At 36.3% G+C, this 22,723-nt stretch overlaps 1 non-coding gene across 1 annotated transcript; it reads left to right on the top strand.

Annotated features, from left to right (window-relative positions):
• The first annotated feature begins 12,629 nt into the window (after positions 1-12,629).
• On the top strand, positions 12,630-12,736 carry LOC128281078 (small nucleolar RNA R71). Its single transcript, XR_008271293.1, has one exon. It is a non-coding gene; the product is annotated as a small nucleolar RNA R71 (small nucleolar RNA).
• Positions 12,737-22,723: the final 9,987 nt, after the last annotated feature.

Genomic DNA, 22,723 nt, shown 5'->3' with positions numbered 1-22,723 from the left:
AGGAAAAGTAATCGAATAGCCGTAAAAGCCGTTCGACAACATCCGAGGTAAGTCCTCAAGAAGTGACCTTACTTGAATTATGTGGAATGAAATATGGATGTATTGATTATTGATTTATGTGTATGAGTATTCGAATGATACCCGGCTAAGTCCCAAGGCGATTATGTTAGTGATTATAATTGCGTTTGAGCCTTAGTAACGAAAATAAATATGTATGTCCAATGATTATTGATGTATGTGTGCATGAGAAATTGAATGATATCCGGGCTAAGCCCGAAGACAATTATGCTGGAAATTATAACCGGTTAAGACCAAGGCAATTGTGCTAGTGGCTACATCCGGCTAAGACCAAGGCATTCGTATGAAGTCATTCTATCCGGCTAAGACCAAGGCATTTGTACAAATCGTGATATCCGGGTTAAGTCCGTGAGGCCTTGGTGCGGGTTACCATAACCGGCTATGTCCCAAGGCGATTGATCGAGTAGCGACATCCGGTTAAACTCGAAGGTATGTGATTTGAAAATTATAAGCTTGCTGGAAAATTTCAACTAATGCACTTGTGAAATTTCCCAATGACAAGGTAAGTGCGTGTGTGCTTTTGCGCTAGGAGTAAGAGCGTGTGAATATCCGCTCCTATGATGGAACGAGTTATCGGCCTTAATGAAGCCGTTATTTGTGTATGAACATAAGAGTTGGGATGGTGAAGTAAGTATGATTATGTGAATGTGCATTAATGAAATGATGCATTTAACTATGTGAATGTATTGCTGTAATTAGAGTTGATTATATTCCTTGAGACTTACTAAGCATAAAATGCTTACTCCGCTTTGGCTCTCGTTTTCTAGATTTCGCCGATAGCAATCGGATTCGGGATCGTTGAAGTCGAAGTCATCCACACTATCAAGCCCCCATTTTGGTATAAATTCTTGGTTGAACTTGAAATGGCATGTATAGGACTACCCTTGTTGGTTTAAATATGTTATGTTGTATATGTGTACGGCCATGCGAAAATGGCTCGTAATAGTGAAGTATCAACTTAAACTAATTGCGGTTTGTATATATATATATGGTGTCATGATGTGACTATGAATTGGAAATGGGAATGTTGGTCACATGATGAGCCATTGGCATGGTTAAAATGATCATATGTGGACCTATGTAAGGCAAGACTAGTTGGTTCATGGAGACTACAAAATAGGTAAGACCTACCTTAAAACAGATGCTGCCAGCTGCAGTAACGTGAATGTGAAAAATCACCAAAATTTGTAGGAATGGTATTAAATAGTGAATCAGCTATGTAAATGAACATTGATGAGTCTATTTTCATATGGAAGAAACGAAATGGTCATAGGAGTTACATGTTAAGAGATATTAAAGCTATTGTGAGACAGGGCCAGAACGGTTTCTGGGTTCCCTGTTGCAACTTTAAAAATTTACTATAAATTATCCAGAAAGACTTAGGAGACATACCTTATATGTACAGATTCCATTTTGAGTCTAGTTTCATTAGAAACAAACGGCACCAGCATTAAAGCCCTGTACAGAGAGATATTCAAGTTATACCGCGCGAAGGTCAGATCAGTCGATCCCTGTAACATGGGTGACTTTAACTAATAAACTGTACTAATTGGACCAACCAAAAATTCTAGAAATAAATCCATGGATGGATATATGAGTCTAAATTCAGGAAAATTTACGAAACCAGTTTCGAGTTTTGAAACTCGAGATATGATTTTAAGGCGACAGTGACGCAGTTTTTCCAGCCTGACTGGAAATGTCCAATGGATGGGCAAAACAAGTGAACTTGGCTTGCTAACCCCTCGTGTCCGACACCGGCGATGGTCTCGGGTTCGGGGTGTTACAAAGCCCATTCGTAATATTACCTTAGGATTACGTATACATATAACCGACTGAAAATGAGAAATTAACAAGGGTGATTGCCGAATGCCCAAGTATGGATATGCATGTGTGATTGGACTATTGATAGTATGGTGATTGCATAAGGTTATTAGCCGAATAGCTCAAAAGCATAAAGTAGAAATATATGAATTTGTCATGTGTCTCCTATGCTATGAAATTATTAATATTTTGATATAAATATTTAGCAAGACGGTTAAACTAGTTAACTTATTGATTTAGCACAAGAAGTTAAAGGGGGAGAATCAAGCAAAGGCAAGGGAAAGAGCATCGAGTAGTTGAGTTGGAACCGTTTTACCTAACACAAGGTAAGTCATTAAGCATATATTTGTTATTGATTAAATGATCGTAATATCTATGCAATTGTGTTTAATGAGATGAAATATATACGAATGTATGTGTATGAAAAGATGATATTGATGAATGTAAAAGAGATAGTGAAAAGTGTAGAAAATTTGCTTTCGGCACTAAGTGTGCGGGCAATAAGTGTGTACGGTGACGAGAATGGCACTAAGTGTGCAAGCTGGAAATATATGGCACTAAGTATGCGAGCTCAAATTATATAGCACTATGTGTGCGAGCTGATTTTATAGCACTAAGTGTGCGAATTTGATTATATAGCACTATGTGTGCGAGCTGATTTTATAGCACTAAGTGTGCGGATTCACTATATGCTCTTGCATTACAATTGGCACTGAGTGTGCGACATTATCGAGTTAATCCCGGACAGCGGATCGGGTAAGTACCTTGAGCTCATGACGAATAGGCAATATGCTCATGCTCGGGGTTGAGCTTGGTAAGCTTTAAATCTATGTGATGATTGCAATTGTATGATTATGGTGAAAATGAGTTGGTGTGTGAAAATGCCTCAAATATCTTATTGTACGGAATATGAAATGTGGATGTATGACTTGGTATGAGATTGAACCGAAAGGTCCGAGGAATTATGGTATAGTTTTGATATGGATGGAGTACCTAGCGTCGTTTATCGTTTCATGTTGTGATAATTTTATTAATGGATGGTTGATGAATGCTTATGACTTACTGAGTTATAAACTCACTCGATGCTTTCTTGTCACCCATTTTAGGTCTCTTGGACTCGTATCGTTTGCGTGCTCGGAACCATCGTTGAAGTCATCACACTGGCTGGAAATCTTTTGGTATTGTCTTCGTAGTTAAACTAGGAGAACATTTGGCATGTATAGGCTATTTTGTTTTGTTGAATTGTGGGTTGTAAACTTTAAGCCATGCGAAAATGGCCTATGTTGTCGGTTGAGTGTGATCCTAAAACCTATAGTCACGAGCCTTAGAAACCTTAATTTTGATAAGGTGGCCATAGTTGTATTATGTATGATGAAATAGTTGGCCATGGAAGAATTATGAAATAGTCATTGTTTGCTTCAGTAACAGATGCTGCCAGCAGTAGTGAGGTGAGATGGAAAAATCACTAAAAATAGTATAAGTAGAATTAAATAGTGAATAAATTATGAAATTGAACCTTGATGAATCTATTTTCATATGGATGAAACGAAACGACCATATGAGTCGTATTTTAAGAGATATTCGAGATTTTGTGAGACAGGGCCAGAACAGTTTCTGGATCCTCTGTTTCGACTTTGAAAATTTACTATAAATTATCCAGAAACAATTAGGAGTCATGCCTTATATGCATAGATTCCCCTTTGAGTTTAGTTTCATTAGAAATAAACGGTATGATCATTGGAGCTCTGTACAAGATGATATCCAGGTCGTAATGCGCAAAGGTCAGTGTAGTCGAACTCTGAAACAGGGGTGACTTTAACTAATAAACTGTACTAATTGGCTTGACAAAAAATTCTAAAAAAAAATGTGTAGATGGGATTATGAGTCTAGTTTCAGGGAAAATTGACGGAACTGATTTTCGAGTTCTGGAACTCGAGATATGACTTTAAGGTGACAGTGACGCAGTTAACTAGCCTGCCTGGGTAAATCAAATATTTCAGAGAGACAAATAAAGGGAAGTAAGCCCGGTAACACCACGTGGTCAAATCCGGTGACGGTCACGGGTTTGGGGTGTTACATTTCATGTCATAAATATTACGTGTATGCAAAGTCATACTTAGTACAATCATATATGTAAATCATAAGCATATCAGTCATACGAAACATAAGGGCATAATCATGATTTTACCATATAGGGGTATTACGGTCATTTTACCCTACGGGGGCATTACAGTCATTTTACCCTACAGGGGTATTACGGTCATTTTACCCTATAGGGGCATTACGATCATTTTACCCTACAGGGGTATTATGGTAATTTTTCACTACAGAGGCATTACGGTCATTTTACCCTGCAGGGGTATTATGGTCATTTTACCCTATAGGGGCATTACGGTCATTGTACCCTACAGGGGTATTACGGTCATTGTACCCTACAGGGGTATTACGGTCATTTTACCTACAGGGGCATTACAGTCATTTTACCCTACAGGGGCACTACGGTCATTTTAACCTACAGGGGTATTACTATCATTTTACCTTACAGGGGTATTACGGTCATTTTACCTTACAGGGGCATTACATTCATTTTACCATACAGGGGCATTACGATCATTTTACCCTACAGGGGCATTACGGGTCATTTTATCCTACAGGGGCATTACGGTCATTTTACCATTGAAGGGCATTACGACATCACGGTCATTTTACCCTACAGGGGTATTATGGTCATTTTACGCTACAGGGGCATTACGATCATTTTACCCTACAGGGGCATTACGGTCATTTTACCCTATAGGGGTATTACGGTCATTTTACCCTACACAGCTCAGATAACAACCTCTCCGAAGGTCTACAATCACCTCGAGTGACACAAATAACATAAATGATCATAACGGTGTAAATGGGCCTAAGGCCCACTACTCGGCCCAAGTGGGCCCATACACTCGTATGGCCCATTTAGCCAAAATTTACCACCGCTATTGAACTACACGACCCAAATCAGTAATTACCACGTACCATTGATTTTACTCGTGTGGAGCCTACGAGCCCATTGGGTCCACATAGCCCATTTCGGTTCATCGAGGCCCAAAACAGCCTAAGCCCATGAGAACGCTCATGGTGGCCTCTCCAGTCTTGGTTACCACATGTGCGTTTGCACACCCATGCGGTCAAAAAGCCATTCTTTTGGCTTTTCGACTCTTCGGCTTTTGCCGTTCTATAGTCTATTCAATGTGTGAATACACACGTTTATCCGACTTTTTGACAGTAGAAAAATTGGGTGTACGATTACACACCTGTTATGAAACTGCTGATGTACCCTTCCGAGAACAAAACACCTACGATTCGCAATGATCCACCATTAGTCATATTTGTGGAAAATCCAAACCAAAGTATTGAGAGCACTCTAACAGATTCATCAGAGGTTATAATCCCTTGTAAATAAATACTACCTAAAGTACTTACCACGAATCGACAAGATTACTCACTAAGAATGGACAATCGGCCTAACCCCCTTAGCTATAGAGATCGTGCCCCTAGCAACATTTGGCAACCATAGAGGTAAGTGCCAGCCATAAGGTAGAATAAGGGTGAATGAGCAAGATATATTCGGCTCATAGAAGAAAAGGAAATCGCAAACCTGAGAGAAGAAAAAACTAACCAAAAATCAGCCTTGACTCCAATCCAGACGCTGCCTAGGTAATACAGGAGATATTTGATTTAAGCAGAAAAAAATAGCACGATTGAGAGGGGAGGAAGAGAAGTATGGCCACAAATGCCAGAGATATTAGGTCAAGAGGGTAATGTTGGAGTTAGAAAGAGAAAGGAGTATATTCGGCCAAGGAGGAATAGAGTGAGGGAAAAAGAAAAGGCAAAATAGAGTCAAGAAGTACCTATTCAAAACCAAAACAATGGCTAGGGTAATAGGCCTATTCGACAGACTGGAAAGGGAAGGAAGAAGAATCGAATCACCCTGCCAAAAGATGTATGAAAAGAAAATTAAAGCTCGGCTTCTGAAGTAAAGAGTGAAAAGCATCATAATTGCCAAAAAAGAAAAAACCAAAATGAAGTGACCACAACTTACCTATAGCTGAAATCTTGAGTGATCAATGCCCTATTCGGCCACAACTCCTCTTACCATTCGAAATCCCTCAAAATTCTCCTAATTTCACTCCAATCGATCAACTCCCTATCCACATCCTCAATTCTACTCCTAGAATTTCTCAATTGACCGATTCAAACTTCCTACCTGCAGAGTTCTAGTGGGCTTTTGCTTCTCACATGGCAAGAGAGCAAAATAAATTCTCTTTTTACCTTGCCATGACTTGAACCTTAGACCTCAAGGGAACCATCCACACATCACATCCACTAGATCACTAGCCTCCTTGTATCATACCTTACCAAATTTTATTTATAACCCTACTGACCAAAGATAGGGGTTTTATCCTTGAAAAACAAAATTTCGTGGAAGCCAGGACTTGAACCCATGACTTCCCAAATGCTTCCTGAGCACACACCCACTAAGTCAAACACTCAATTCTGTTACTTCCTTGCATAGTAAAATATTTATGTGCAGTCTCCTAACTACACTCCCACTCAAACCTAATACTTCTAGGCCCAAATTCAGGGCATTACATGTTGATTCTTGAAAACACTTTTGTATCTCGCTTTGGCTTCTTCTTAGTGGAATTTTCTTTGTGATTCATCCATTTGGGTAGAGGCACGAGTTCTTTTGCGAGGCATGATTAACCTAAACATAAGATGGAAAACAAATTCTCAAAAATTTAATTAATATAAAATATTAATAATTCAATAAATTGAAAAATTAAATGATTAAATAAAATTTAAAATTTAAGAGAAAAAATTTGTCTTACCACCTTTTTATAAAAATTAAGAACTCTTAAAAAATAATTAGAAACCAAAAGAGGTCGATTTAGGATAGGTTGGAGGATTATCGGCTAAGGATGGTGTGTTGGTGTGAGTAATAGGGCTGATGTGCCGCACGAATGTTGAGCAGCAAGCGGACAAGTCGAGTAGGATTGAGGAGTGGCACAACTTGGCATAGGCAGCTGCTCGACAGTAGCCAACAATGTAGGCGTGCGCGAACTGGAGGGAGGAGCAGGTGCGGAGCCAAGGAGCAGCGACAAGGAGCGCCTGCTGGGTGCGCACAGAGGCAGTAGGTGTGCGTGGGGTGAGTTGCTGGCCAAATGGCTATCAAGCGATGTTGCGGCTAAGAAGTTGAAGGCTTGCGGCTAGGGAGTTGAGGGCTATGGCACTAGGTGGTTTGGTGGGATGGAAGTTTGAATGAAGAAAGATGGAAAAGATTGGTGATATTTACAGTGAGGGAAATAAGAGTTAAAGTAGAATTCTTAGAAAAATTTAATAATTTAAAATTCTAAGTTCCAATTCTACTCAAAGTAAATAACAATTAATAATTAATATAATGCATATTAATATATTATTTGCTATTAATTTATTAAGATAAAACTTATCAAATAAAATAAGATTAAATTAAAACTAATTCTAACTCTATATAAAGTTGATAATAATTAATATATATTATAATGGATATAATTATATATTAATAATTATCATCTTTGTGAACTAAAACATTTATTCTAGATGCCTTTTGAAAATATTTATGAAAATAGGCATCTAATTTTTAATATTTACAAAAAAGAAACTAAATTTTAAAATAGTTCAATTAAGTCCCTAGACTTAATGAAAATTTGAAATTGAGTTGCAATTTTAAAACTTGGATCAAAATTGACCCTTTTTATTTGAAAATTAAAAAAAATTATTTTTCCATTTAGGGAATAATTTCTCAAAAAATTATGTCAAAATCAATTCCCAAGAAAGATTGGAGGGGTTACAAGCGGTCTCGCTTAAGTTCTAATCTCCTAGACAGAATTTATTTAAACATACTAATCCCGAAAATACATCCTAAATAATTTATTTAAAAAGAAAACAAGAAAATTTAATCATTTGATAAAATGAACGAGATTTGATCCCGTTCAATTTTATCTCCTCAGTAATGTTTCAAGCGTTGGGCATTAACTTGGAAAATACCTCCCTTACCTTGAAGGTCGACAACTCTGTACGGATAAACTCGGTGAATTGTAAATGGGTTGGACCAATGTGATTTTAACTTAACTGGAAAGAACTTTAATTTGGAATTAAATAATAAGACTTGCTGACCTACTTCAAATTCTCGAACTCGAATATGCTTGTCTTGCCATTTCTTAAGTCTCTCTTTAAGTAATTAGGCATTCTCATATGAGAACATTCAAAATTCTTCTAACTCGTTGAGCTGGATCATCCGTCTCTCTTTAGCAAGCTTAAGATCCAAGTTCAGTTGTTGGAGAGCTCGGTAAGCTTTGTGCTCTAACTCCAAAGGCAGATGATAGGCTTTCCGAAAGACCAACCTATAGGGTGACATCCCTAAAGGTGTCTTGTATGCTGTCCTGTAAGCCCAAAAAGCATCATCCAGTCTTTTGGACCACTTTTCGATTTGGGCAAACTACCTTCTCAAGTATGCCTGTGATCTCTTTGTTTCCCAGTTCAGCTTGCCCATTCGTCTGCGAATGGTAAGCTGTGGCAACCTTGTGCTTCACTCTATGTTTTTCAAGTAACCATTTCAACCACTTGTTCACAAAATGGGACCCTTCATCATTAATGATAGCTCGTGGGGTTCCAAACCTTGTGAGGACATACTTTTGCAAAAACTTCATCACAACCTTAGCATTGTTTGTTGGATATGCTTCAGCCTTAATCCACTAAGACACGTAGTCTACAGCTACCAAGATGTACTTGTGACCAAAAGACAGAGGGAAAGGACCGAACCCCAAACATCGAACAATTTTACCTTAATGATGTTTGTTCGAAGCATCTCATTTCTGTTGGTGACGTTTCCAACCCTTTTACATCGATCACAACTCTTTACGTAAGCATATGTGTCTTTAAATAGTGTTGGCCAAAAGAATTCGGCTTGCAATACTTTGGCTCCAGTACGTGTTCCTCCGAAATGTCCCTCACACGGAGCTGAGTGATAGTGGCATAAAATCTTATGTACTTCATCTTCTGCCACGCATCTCCTGATCATTTGATCTGCACACTTTTTAAACAAATATGGTTCTTCCCGAAAATAGTACTTCACATCGTGAAGAAACTTTTTCTTTTGATGATATGTCTTATCAATCGACATCAAACCACAAGCTAAATAGTTAGCAATATCAACAAGCTAAATACTATGTGTTCATCTGGAAATGTCTCATGGATTGGTATAAGTGGAGAATTCCCTTCTTACGGCTCCAATCTAAACAAGTGACCTGCTACTTGATTTTCTACTCCCATTTGATCTTGAATTTCTAGATCGAACTCTTGAAGTAGAAGTACCCATCGGATTAGTCTCGTCTTAGCGTCTTTCTTGGCAAGTAAATACGTAATCGCTGAGTGGTCTATATAAACAATCACCTTGATACCTACAAGATAAGATCGAAACTTGTCAAAAGCAATCACAATAGCAAGTAAATCTTTCTCTATTACCGTATAATTCAGTCGAGCTCCTATTAGAGTCCGACTTGCATAGTAAATGGGATGAAAAACTTTGTTTCTTTATTGGCCCATGACAGCTCCTATTGCGAAGCCACTTGTGTCAGACATCAATTCAAATGGCAAATCCCAGTTTGGTGTGACAATTATGGGTGCCGACACTAATCGACTCTTTAAATCATTGAAATATCTTAAGCACTCCTCATCAAATTTGAAGGTTGTGTCCTTCTCTAACAATTTGCATAGAGGTTTAGCAATTTTGGAGAAGTCCTTGATAAATCTTTGATAGAAACCAACGTGGCCCAAAAAGCTCCTAACACCCTTTACAGATGTTGGAGGTGGGAGTTTCTCAATAACGTCTACCTTTGCTTTATCTACTTCATTTCCATGTCTCATTATCCGATGCCCTAGAACAATACCTTCTCATACCATAAAATGACACTTTTCCCAGTTGAGTACAAGGAAACACCTTAGTACCTTGGCTAGATTGGCTAGACACTCATCAAATGTATCTCTGAATACTGAAAAAACATCCATAAAGACTTCCAAGTATTTCTCAACCATGTTAGTAAAAATAGACATTATACATCTTTGAAATGTAGTAGGTGCATTACATAAACCAAATGGCATACATCTAAATGCGAATGTACCATACGGGTAGGTGAATGTTGTTTTGTGTTGATCTTCCGGATCTACCATAATCTGGTTATACCCCGAGTATCCATCGAGAAAATAGTAGTAGTCTCGCCCCGCGAGTCTATCCAGCTTCTGGTCCAGGAATGACAAAGGAAAGTGATCTTTCCTAGTCACATTGTTCAGCTGTCAGTAATCGATGTAAATTCTCCATCCCGTAATCGTTCTAGTCGGTATCAACTCGTTATTCTCATTTTCAATGATCATGATACCTCCTTTCTTTGGCATGCACTGGACTGGACTTACCCATGAACTATCTGAGATGGGGTAGATTACACTCGCATCTAACCACTTGATGATTTCTTTCTTAACTACATCCTTCATGATGGGGTTCAGCCTTCGTTGTCCATCAACTGTCCCTTTTTTTCCATCTTCTAGGATAATCTTTTGCATGCATACAAATGAACTAATTCCGTGAATATCCGCTATGGTCCATCCGATAGCCTTCTTGAATTGTTTCAATACCAAGATGAGTAGTAGTTAATTTTGCTGAAACAATCATGGGCAGAGTAGAAGAGTTACCTAAATAAACATATTTTAAATGTTAAGAAAGTACCTTGAGTTCTAATTTAGATGGCTCCTCAATTGACGTTTTTGGTTGGGCATAATCCCTATTCTCTAACTCCAAAGATTCAAAGTGGGATTGGGGATTAAATCCCTTTTGATTAGCTTCTAACAAAGCTAAGTATTCATCCTCCTCTTCATCATTTGGAGGATCTGATGTAAAATTTTTTTTCTAATGGTTCCTCAACATAGTTGAGTTCCTTCTACACGATTAAATCCTTTAAATCGGACACTGCAGAAAAATCATCAATTGTGTCAGAAAATCACATAGACTTAAAACCGTTAAATGTTACCTGATCATCTTGAACACGCATAGTAAGCTCACCTTTCTGCACATCAATAAGGGTCCTTTCGGTTGCTAAGAATGGTCTTCCTAGGATGATTGGCAGCTCTTTGTCTGCTTCAAAGTCTAGAATCACATAATCAGCAGGAAAGATAAAATTTGTCTACACGTACCAATACGTCCTCGATTTTTCCTTCTAGATGTGCTAAGGATCGATATTTTATTGAAGTGTAACCGTAGTAGGTCTAACTTCACCTATCTTCAACTTCCTAAATATTGACATAGGCATCAAGTTGATACTCGCACCCAAGTCACATAGTGTCTTACCACAATATGTTTCTCCAATGTTGCAAGGTATGGTAAAACATGCAGGATCCTTCAATTTCGGGGGTAGTTGTCTTGAAGATATGCACTGCATTCCTTTTTTAGGGCTACCATCTCAAATTCTCCAAGCCTTCATTTTTTACATAGGATATCCTTCATGAATTTGACGTAGTTCGACATTTGTTCAAGTGCTTCAACCAACGGGATGTTGATATGAAATTGCTTGAATACGTCTAGGAACTTCTTGAATTGAATTTCCTACTTCTACTTCTGAAGTCTTTGAGGGTAGGGTGGTGGATATTTCTTTACTGGAATTGGTTGATTCGTCTTCTATGGTAATTTTGCATTTAACGGAGTTGTTAGTTGATCAGAAATAACTGGTTTTGAAGTTTCCTTGTCGAATTTTGCAGATTCTGGTTCTTTTGAAACTGGAATTTCAGTACTCTGTTGAACATCCTCTGAGTCTTGAGCATCAACTGGCTCCTTTTGAAATTCGACGGTGTTGGGCTCCAATATCTTTCTGCTCCTCAATCTTAATGCTTTACAATGCTCTTTCCCTGGATTCCTCGGATTCTCTGTATCACTAGGTAAAACACCTTGTAGTCAATTTCTGAGTTCAGCTGCAAGTTGACCCATTTGGTTTTCCAAGTTTTTCAATGTAGCTGCTTGACTTTGGATTAAGGTATCATTCTTGGCCATGTATGCCTTCAACAAATTTTTTAAGCCATTGGATGGTTCAGCTTGGGTTGGTTTCTAAACTTGTTAGGGAAAACTAGGTGGTTGAGTCGATCTAGATTGGGCGTAAGTATTACTGGTTCCAGCCCCTTGGTTACTCCAGGAAAAATTCAGGTGGTTTCGCCATGATAGGTTATAGAAATTCAATTGCAGTCCTTGCCTTCCTAGATTTTGATTCTGGTTACCCATGTAATATATGGATTCTGGGTTCGATGGACATTCTTCAAACAAATGTCCTTCCCCACAATAAACACACACTATATTTTCAAATTGATTTAGTGGCTGTGCTGCAAAACTATTAGACCCATTAGTAGTAAAATTTTTTAACATTGAGGATATTGATGATATATGAGATGCGAGTGAAGTAAGAGCATCTACTTCATGTATTCCAGCAACTCGTTTTCTTAACGCTACTCGATTGGTTGGCCATTGATAATTGTTGCTGGCAATCCTTTCAATGATTTCATAAGCCTCATTATAAGACGTAGAAAGGAGAGCACCATTAGCAGAAGTGTCCACTACCATCCTCGTGTAGGCATTGAGACGATTATAAAACATCTCAAGTTGGATGCAATGTGGAATTCCGTGATAAGGGCACTTTCATAATAATTCTTTGTACCTTTCCCATGCCTCATACAAGGACTCATCATCCATTTGTTAGAAAGTAGTCGTCTCATTCCTCAACTTAGCATTCTTGCTAGGCGGGAAATACTTCATGAGGAATCTTTCTGCTAACTCTTGCCATGTGGAAATTGAATTTGGTGGCAATGAGTTCAACTAGGCTCGAGCTCTGTCCCTTAGTGAATACGAAAACAAATTCAATTGTAAAACATCTTTGGGTACTTCGGCTAACTTGAACGAGTCGTTCACCTCCACAGACAGTCTTAAGTGAATATGAGGATCTTCGGTAGGCATTCCACTAAATTAGGCCACGGTCTGAAGCATCTGGAACATAATTGGCTTCAGCTCAAACTATTGCCTCAATTTCTAGTCTCCTAATACTCGGATTAAGATCATGAAACACTGGCATGGCATACTATCTTAAAGCTCTATCCCTATCATCATCAATAAGGATAGGATTTTGAGCAGGGTCTACTCCATTTCCTTGATTTAGATTTTTGAAGTACATCTCTTCGGTCCATCTCTGAATTGCTTTTTTTTCACTGTTGAAAAGTTCGTTCAATCTCACGATCTATAAGGAGTAAATCAATAATTCGGTCAACACTCATAAACACCTAAAATAATCACAGAAAAATTAATTAAGTTAAAATTTGAACAGAAAAATAAACCAAAATGCAAAAATAACAAATTCACAAATAATACTTCTAACAACGGCGCCAAAAACTTGGAACGACGGAAATGTGCAAGTGTACACAATCGCAACAAGCAATAAAATGATAAGTAAATGTCGAGTTATCGTACCCACAGGGGCTGTGAAAAGAATTATTTACGAATGATATTTAAAACACTTTCGTGAAGAAAAATATTTTTTTTGAAGAGGGTGATTAAAAACTAAGATTTTAAACTAAGTAAACTAAATAAATAAATCTCAAATGCATGATTTCAAAACACGATTTTAATCAAGATGACATAATTGTGTTATAATAATTACATTTCTTAACTTAGAATTATTAAACTCATGTTTATGTTGTTACGAATAAATTCACGGCAACTCGGTAATTTGCTAACTTATGAACATACTCACCTACCAAAATCCATTCATCTCTTGACTATATCCCTATGTCAATTCAATCGATTAAACAAATCTTAATAGGCAAATATGTTATTGCACATACATACTTATTAAATCAATATAATCTCTTGTACATATCCCTATGTCAATTCAAACGATTAATTAAATCTAATAAGCACAGAAAAGAATACGTGAGGTAACAAGGTATCCCTACCTTGAAACAATTTAATCACAATAATCTTGCAAGTTATGCAAGACAAATGTATCGTCAGATACCGTTGCTAATTTAACCCTCAGCTACCTTAGATGATTAAACATGAACTGATTAAGTACTGTGTCCATTAATTACAATTTCAATCTGTTTAAATAATTAATTCATTAGCTACCTCACAATTGTAATTTAAGAATAACTTAGTCATGATTTTACTTAATCAAACATCTTACTGATGCCTATAACAACATAAACACAATTTTAACAATTTTAGAAAACGAAATGCAATCAACCTAACACAAATTAAATTCAAGATAAATTGATTAAATTAACCATTCCAGAAACATAAATATTCATAGATATGTTCATCATAACAAAAAAAAAAAAATTAAAGAGACAGGGAACAAGAGTCAAATCTGGTGTTTTTCCGTGGCTTGACTCATTTTCTCCGTTCTTCCTTCTCAGTTGTCCTCATCGACCAAGGCTACTATGAACACTTAATTGCTGCTCCAAATGGTTGATGAATGCTTCTTTTGCAATAGGAGAAATAGGCAAGAGAGCAAGGGAATTTGGAATGGAAAAGAAGAGAGAAAGTAGAGAGAATAGAAAAATGATGTGAATACTTGAGATGTGTTTCAAATGGCTAGCCTAAGGGGGTTTTATTGCTGAAGAGGACTGCTAAAAATAGCTAAAATTATTAGCCAAAGAGCCCTCCCTTGGCCGGCCGCACATGTGGCAAGGTTGATAGTTTCAACTTTGCTAATTTAGGCTTGGGGCAAATCTATAAAGCCACCAATTGTGGAGGGGTTTGTTTGCAACTTGAACAAGTCTTCAAGGGCCTCTTTGCAAGCTAAATAATCAGCCAATATGCTGATTTGGGTCAGCATATGGATGGTTTTGGGCTGTCCACTTCTTGGTCGGTTCGGTTCACTCGGTTCGGCTCAACTGGACCACTTTTTCATAATTAATTAATAATAATTTATTTAATCCAAAATAAATTTGATATAAATTAAAATTAATTATATCATGAATTAATATACATAATTGGACTGACTTAGGTTGAAAAGTAATTTGCCTTGATACTTCAAATTGCTTCTCGGTTTTGTACTTTTAGCAATGTCTGCTGGAATAGCCCGATTTAGACCCTAATCGGAATGGTGGTTTCGAGACCACAAATCTGATTCAAAAAAATATTTAAAAATTATTTTTTGTGTTTATTATGTGTGAATTAATATCTGTGAACTTTTCGTGATTTAATTTTGTCGTTTGAGTGTCGATTTAATAAAAAGGGCCTAATTGCGTAAAATGAAAATTTGATGGTTAAATATGAAAGGGCCGAATAGTTGCTGTCTTTTTAAATTGAGGTATTTAAGTTGCAATTAGACCATAATATTAATTGATGGACGGTTGTGGATAACCATTATAAAGATTTTATATTAAATTATAAAGGTTAAATTTGTAAATTATGTAATATATGTATTAAATAAAACATAAAATAAAAAGCCATTTGTTCATATTTTCTTTCCATGACTGAAACTTCAAAATAAAAGAGAAAGAAAAAGGTTTTCAAGGGTTCGACCAAAGCTAAGCTTGATTAAGGTATGTAACTAGCTCGATTTTTTATGATTTTTATGTTATTGAGATCATTGCGTGTAATGTACAAAGCCCATGCTTGAATTTCTGATTTTGATGAATATTTTGAGTTATTCCATTGATGAATAATTGAGCTTTGTGATGTTAGTTGATGAAATATGAAAGATATGTTTTGGATTAACATGTTTTGTATTGGAATTTTTGATGATTTTGAGTAATTAAGACTAAATTGCAAAAATAATAAATTGAGGGACTAAAATGTGAAATAAATGAAATGTATGGACTTGTATGAATATAAGGAAGATTCGGCCTAAGCATGGTGTACTCAAATTTTGCATGTTTTGTGTTTTGTGCAATTTAGACTAAATTGTAAAAAGTGTAAAATGTCAGGGTAAAATAGTAATTTTCCCATTTATATGTTTTTTGGACTAAATTGAGTTAAAAAATGTATGGACGAGTTTAATTTGAATATGTTTAGATCAAGAACCAAAGAAATCAGATTTGGATCGGGGGAAAACCAAAGTTGACGATTAGTCGTGCCGTTCCGATTTTCGTTGTCCGAGGAAAGTTTATAAGCAAATAGATGTTGTTTATTTTAAATAAATACTAGCTTATTATGCTAAAATTAATTATGTGGAGTATATATGTTGTTAGCCGAATGTGTATATGCTAGGGAGCTATATTTTCAAATTCGTTTTGACCGAGTTATGATGTCCGAAAGCCCCATATAAACCTTAGGAATAGCTAGGATACATATGTCATGACATAGGATTCTGATATGTGATGAGTGAGTAAGACCATGGCATCGATATATGTGTGTGAGTAAGACCACGTTGAATACGTTGGCATCGATATGTGATTCCAATAAATGTGTACGAGTAAGACTACATTTAATACATTGGCATCGATATGTGATTCCGATATATGTGTACAAGTAAGACGACGTTTAATATGTTGCCATTGATATGTGATTCCGTTATATGTGTGCTAGTAAGACCCTGTTTAGGCCAGTGGCATCGATATGTGATTACATGTAAGACCACGTCTCGGACGTTGGCAGTGTATGATATGTGTGATTATCTGAGTATCCTATTCAATTCAGAATGGTTCAACGGGCAATGATAAGTTGTGATCGAATGTGTAAAATGAGCTAAAACGATCAGGTATGAGTTAGTTGATTACCTATTTGAAAATAAGGTCAGTTGGCTATTTGATATGTGATGTAAATTATACAAGTTACTATTGTAAACATATGTGCATTTGTGTAGTATATTCAGCCATATGCTATGAATATGTATGTGATGTTATATTTTGATTCATAAGTATATGTATATGAGTGTAAATGTACTTGGTTATATAATGATATTTTGGTTTTGAAATCGAATGTTACCTTGTTAATATATATATGTACATACGGCCATGATAAATTTTATATGTGAAAGTATATGTTATACATGAAATTGTAAGCTTGAGATTAAATGTGACTATGATAGTATAATTTGGTTTGGTTTAAATGAGTTGATTATGTCATTGAGTTGTTTATTTGTTTATGACTTACTAAGCTATGATAGCTTACTGTATGTGTTTATGTTTGCCTCTGTTTTATAAATTTTGGAGATTAGTTACGAGCTCGGGGATTGTCAGCAAAGTCCATCACACTATCGACTATTTTTGGCATTTTATAAGTTTAAATTCGAACCTATGGTATGTATAGGCTAGTTTAGTTATTATGATGATTTTGAAGTATGTATATATTGAGAGCAATGCGAAAATGGCTTGATTATAATGTTAAAGTTTGTGTGTTTGTGGCTATGACTTAAATTCAATGTGGAAGTTTATTTCATGGTGTATATATGTGTGGTATTAGGTTATATGGTTCGGCTTGCTTATTAGGTTAATTGATGATTTAGCAATTTGATATGAGATAATTATATTTTGGTAAGTATGTTCCTTGGTCTATATGTTTGTGATGTTTAGTTAAATAATTCGACAATGAAAATGGTAAGTATAAGGTATAATCGGTTTAATGGTTAGTTCATTTTGGAAGTATGAAATATGGTATAATTGGGATGGTGAATGATAGTAAATTTTGGCTTAGTATTGAGATAAAATGATGGATATATATTTGAATCAATATTGGCTTATTATGTTCGGTTGCTAAATGGCAAGTAATGAATATGTTATATAATTGTTTTGGTTGATTATATGTAATATTACTTATGTGTATTCATTCATGCTTAGACCTAATATGTGAATTATGGCAGATATATTTGCTAATGGTAATAAAGATATGTCATGTAACGCCCCAAAATATAGGTACTTGTTTTTTGTATGTTGTGTAGCTCAAATGCATGCTTGTCTTGATGGTTAAGTGTCCTGGGAAGTGCCTGAAAGGTCTTGGGTTCAAGCTTGGGAATTTGCAAAAAAAATTTGTTTCTAGGAAATTAACCCTTGCCTTTAATTAATAGACTTTTAAATTAATGTGAGTAAAGCATGACAGAAAGGGCCTGCTGGTCAAAGGGTAAGTGGCGTGTCATTACTGCTGAAGGTCTTGAGTTCAAGTCCTATGTTGTGGAAGGAGAGTTTTATTTTGTTGTTGTGCCGTGTAGGAAGTTGAGTATCAGTAGAACTCTAAAGCTATTGGGCGGTTGGAGTGTTTGAGCAGGAGGGGAGTGTGTGGCCACATTTTAGGAGAAGTTTGAAAGGGATTTGAATTGGTCGGTTGAGGGACTAGAGGAGAGATTTGGGGAGAGATTTGAGGAGTGGATCAAGGAGTAGGGGAGTGGTAGTTGTTTGTCGAAAGTGGGATTCTCTTTGTGCCAAATCGGTTATAGGCACTTAGTGCTAAAATTTTGCTCTCTTTTATAGGTAGCTATTCCTCTTTTGCTTCCTTTCTCTCTTTTGTTTTGTGCTTGTTTGATAGCTAAATTTTACCTTGGCCATTTGGGTATTTCTCTCATTTTGCATTCTTTTTGGTTTTTCTATCCTTCCTAACATGCTCATCCTTGTACCTTTAACCGAATACCATTTCTTTCATATTCTTTTGAGCAGTAGCCGAATATCCCTTTCTCTCCTCATCTCTATTCTTTTGGCTTTTGTCAAGTTTTTTCTCTCGTATTATTTAAACCGAATACATCTACTCTTCCCCCTTATTTCTATTTTTTTCGGTTCTTTTCTCCTTCCATGTTTTTGGGTCAGCCGAATACTTCCCTCTCTGCTATTTTATTTTGCTTTCAGCTAGTAAGGTTTCTATGATGAATCAATAAGTTCTCATGGTTTACTCTTGTTTCTCTCTTTCTTCTAACATCTTCCTATGTTACTGATTCCCAGTAAAAGTACAATCGTTCCGTTTTGCCTCTGTTACCCTATGTACTTTCGGCTCTTGTATGGGTATAGGCCAATTTCTTCTATCAACCGTTCTTAGTTCTACATTGTAATAAGCTGTCATTCTTTTGGTTCTAGTGATTTTCGTTCATGGTGATAGTTAAAGAGATTAGGATACAATGCGGGTTGTGCCAAGGATTTGGTGATCACTAGTTTAAGGAGGGATTAAACTGTACTTGCTTAACCAGGGTAAGTAACATGTACCATATTGGGGATTAAGTGTTAATAAGAGGGTGTTTAACCCTAATGATTAAAAGACTGACATTGGGTCATGTTTGAATCTAGGTTGGTGTACGTGGAGGTTTACGCTATTCTCATTAACAGGTGTGTAATCACACTGGACCGGAAAAGCTAGAAAAGTATGATTGTTGACGCTGTACGAGCGTGCACTCGCTTTGTAGTAATTTGAACGTGTAAAATGTAGGTGTTGGACCGTAGAGGCCACCATGAGCAATTTCATGGGCTTAGGCCATTTTGGGCCATGTTGGGCCGAAATAGACCGTGTAGGCCCCGCGGGCTCGTGGGCCTCGCATGGGTAAACCATACGTACGTGTGGGGATTATTGGGCTAGGCTGTGTATGTAACGCCCCCACGCCCGAAACCGTCGCCGGAGTCGAGCTTGAGGGGTTACCGAACATAATTTATCAAATTAAGAACTTCAAATCATTTGTTTCTACATTCACACTTTCTAGCTACCGCGTCATAGTTACAAGAAAAATCATATCTGAGTTCTGAAACTCAAAATCAGGATCCGTAAATTTTCCCTAAATCTAGACTCATATATATATTTACTAATTTATTTCTAGAATTTTTGGTTAGGCCAATTAGTACAGTTTATTAGCTAAAGTCTCCCCTGTTTCAGGGTTCGACTGCTCTAACCTCTGTGTATTACGAATCAGATATCTCTCTATACAGAATTTCAATGACTACGACGTTTGTTTCTCTTAAAACTATAATCAATAAGGGATCTGTACATCTAAAGAATGACTTATAATTATTTGTTTACAATTTATTATGAATTTTTAAATTCATAACAGAGGATCCAGAAATCACTCTGGCCCTGTTTCACAAGGTTTCAAATATCTCATAAAGTATAACTTATATGCCTGTTTTTTTTTAATCTATATGAAAATAGACTCATTAAACTTAAATTTCATAACTTGCTCATCATTTACTTCCATTTGTACTATTTTTAGTGATTTTTCAAATTCATGTCATTGCAAAGACAATATTCTGCTTTTAAGGCAAATTTCATCTTTTCATGAGTTGTTATGAACTAGATAACCTATTAAACTTCCATGATATCAAACATGATCTAAATTTAACCATCACCATGACTTATCAATATCAAACATTTTCTCAACCAATCATGGCCATATCATAAAATCATTTACACAAAATAAGTATATTGCCATACATGCCATACTTAAGTTTTACAAGCCATTTACCCAGATGAAAGTCCTTTGGATAGTGTGATCGAACCTTGATCCGTCCGATTCGAGTTGGCTTGCTCAAAACTACAGTAAATAAAGAGGAGGAGTAAGCATAAATGCTTAGTAAGTTCATATGTAAATAACAAGTAACATAACAATACAAATATACCAAACAACTTTAGCATGGTACCACCAAAACATATATCACATCTTTAAACATCATTCATCATCTTACCACCTTATCGTTGTTGTATCTATTTTCAACCCGAGGGTTAAGAACATACCTGTCCAAAGTGTCTATTTCACAACACTTACCCAAAACGTCACTTATATCTTAAGTGCTCTTCCATTAAACTAGAAATTTCACCCGTTGAACACATCGGAATACAACTCGGATACACGGATAATGTGCACATAAGTGCCTCATATGTAATCAAGAAATCATGTAACCCGCCCCTAAGTGAATTCAGACTCAACTCAATGAGTTCGGCCGTTCGCATCCATAAGTGAACTCGGACTCAACTCAACGAGTTCGGATGCCTAGTTACATCTCACGAACTCGGACTCAACTCAACGAGTTCGGACATTTGCATCCATAAGTGAACTCGGACTCAACTCAATGAGTTTGGATGCTCAACCATCCTAGTGACATGTCACTTGTATCCTAATCTATTCCTAAGGTTCAAAAGGGCTTTTTCCTTCGATCTCACATTTGTCGTCTTCCATGGAATATCGGAACCGATACTCGGTAGCAATTCATATTTATCAAGTAGTAAACATAATTTACATATTACTCAACATTAACCACAAAGCATAATATTTCACGATTAAAAATCAGCATATCATATAATTAACATTAATAACTTAAAAATAACATTTATGCTACATTATTTACACATGAACTTACCTTGGTACCAAAATATAAAGATTTTGCAATTTAGTCCACAATCATTTCTTTTCCTCGATCACGACTTGAATCTCGTTTTTCTTGATCTATAATACCAAATTAATCTTATTTAATACATACGTTTATCAAAACAGCATTTAATACAAACTTTAAAAATTACACTTTTGCCCTAAACTTTTGCATAATTACACTTTTGCCCTAGGCTCGGAATTAAACTTTATTCCTTATTCTTATGTTTTATAACATGTTGATCACTTTTCCTTCTATGGCAACATCAAATTCTCTCTCTAACATATACTTGTGACTATTAGGTATTTTGCCGATTAAGCCCTTTTACTCGTTTTCACTAAAAACCGAGTAGCACAAGTTGTCTAACATAATTTAAAACCCCATATTCTATCATAAAACATCAAAACACACAAATTTCACCTATGGGTATTTTTCCAAATATAAACCCTAGGTGGAATTATTGCTAGCATAAGCTTAATCGAGCTTCCAGGATTCCAAAAGCGTAAAGAACATTAAAAACGGGGCTTGGAATCACTTACTATGGAGCTTGGAAGCTTGAAACAAACCCTAGCTTTAGAGAACCCTTGAAATTTCGGCCTAATGAAGAAGATGGACAAAAATTGGCTTTTAATTTTGTTTTTAATTCATTTTAATAACTAAATGACCAAAATACCCTTACTACTAAACTTTCCAAAAATTCCATCTATGTCAAATTTTTGTCCATAGACTTAGAAATTGGTCAAATTACTATTTAAGACCTCCTAATTAATATTTCAATGCAATTTCATACTAAAAACTTCTAGAATGCAAATTTTGCACTTATTCGATTTAGTCCCTACTTTCAATTTAAGGACTTTAGGCACAGAATTTCATCACGAAATTTTCACACAATCATGCAATCATATCATAAACATCAAAATCATTGTAAAATAATTATTTCTATCTCGAATTTGTGGTCACAAAACCACTATTCTGATTAAGCCCTAATTCAGGATATTACAACTCTCCCCCCCTTTTAAGGATTTTCGTCCTCGAAAATCTTACCGATAAACAGGTGTGGGTATTGGTTTCTCATAGTTTCTTCAGGTTCCCATGTAGTCTCTTCTACCCCATGCTTTTGCCACAACACTTTTACAAGTGCAACACTTTTATTTCTTAGTTGTTTGACTTCTCGAGCTAAAATCTTAATCGGTTCTTCTTCATAAGTCATATCTGGTCGCAGTTCAATTTCTGTCAGTGAAATTATATGTGAAGGATCCGAACGATACCGACGTAACATAGATACGTGAAACACATCATGAATCTTCTCTAATTCGGGTGGTAACGCTAGCCGATATGCTACCGGTCCAACTTTTTCAATTATTTCATACGGTCCAACAAAACGCGGACTTAACTTGCCCTTTCGTCCAAATCTAAGGACTTTCTTCCATGGAGACACTTTCAA

Source organism: Gossypium arboreum, chromosome 9 (assembly GCF_025698485.1).
Source record: "Gossypium arboreum isolate Shixiya-1 chromosome 9, ASM2569848v2, whole genome shotgun sequence".
Lineage (NCBI taxonomy): Eukaryota > Viridiplantae > Streptophyta > Magnoliopsida > Malvales > Malvaceae > Gossypium > Gossypium arboreum.
This window is presented reverse-complemented; position numbering and strand designations above follow the sequence as displayed.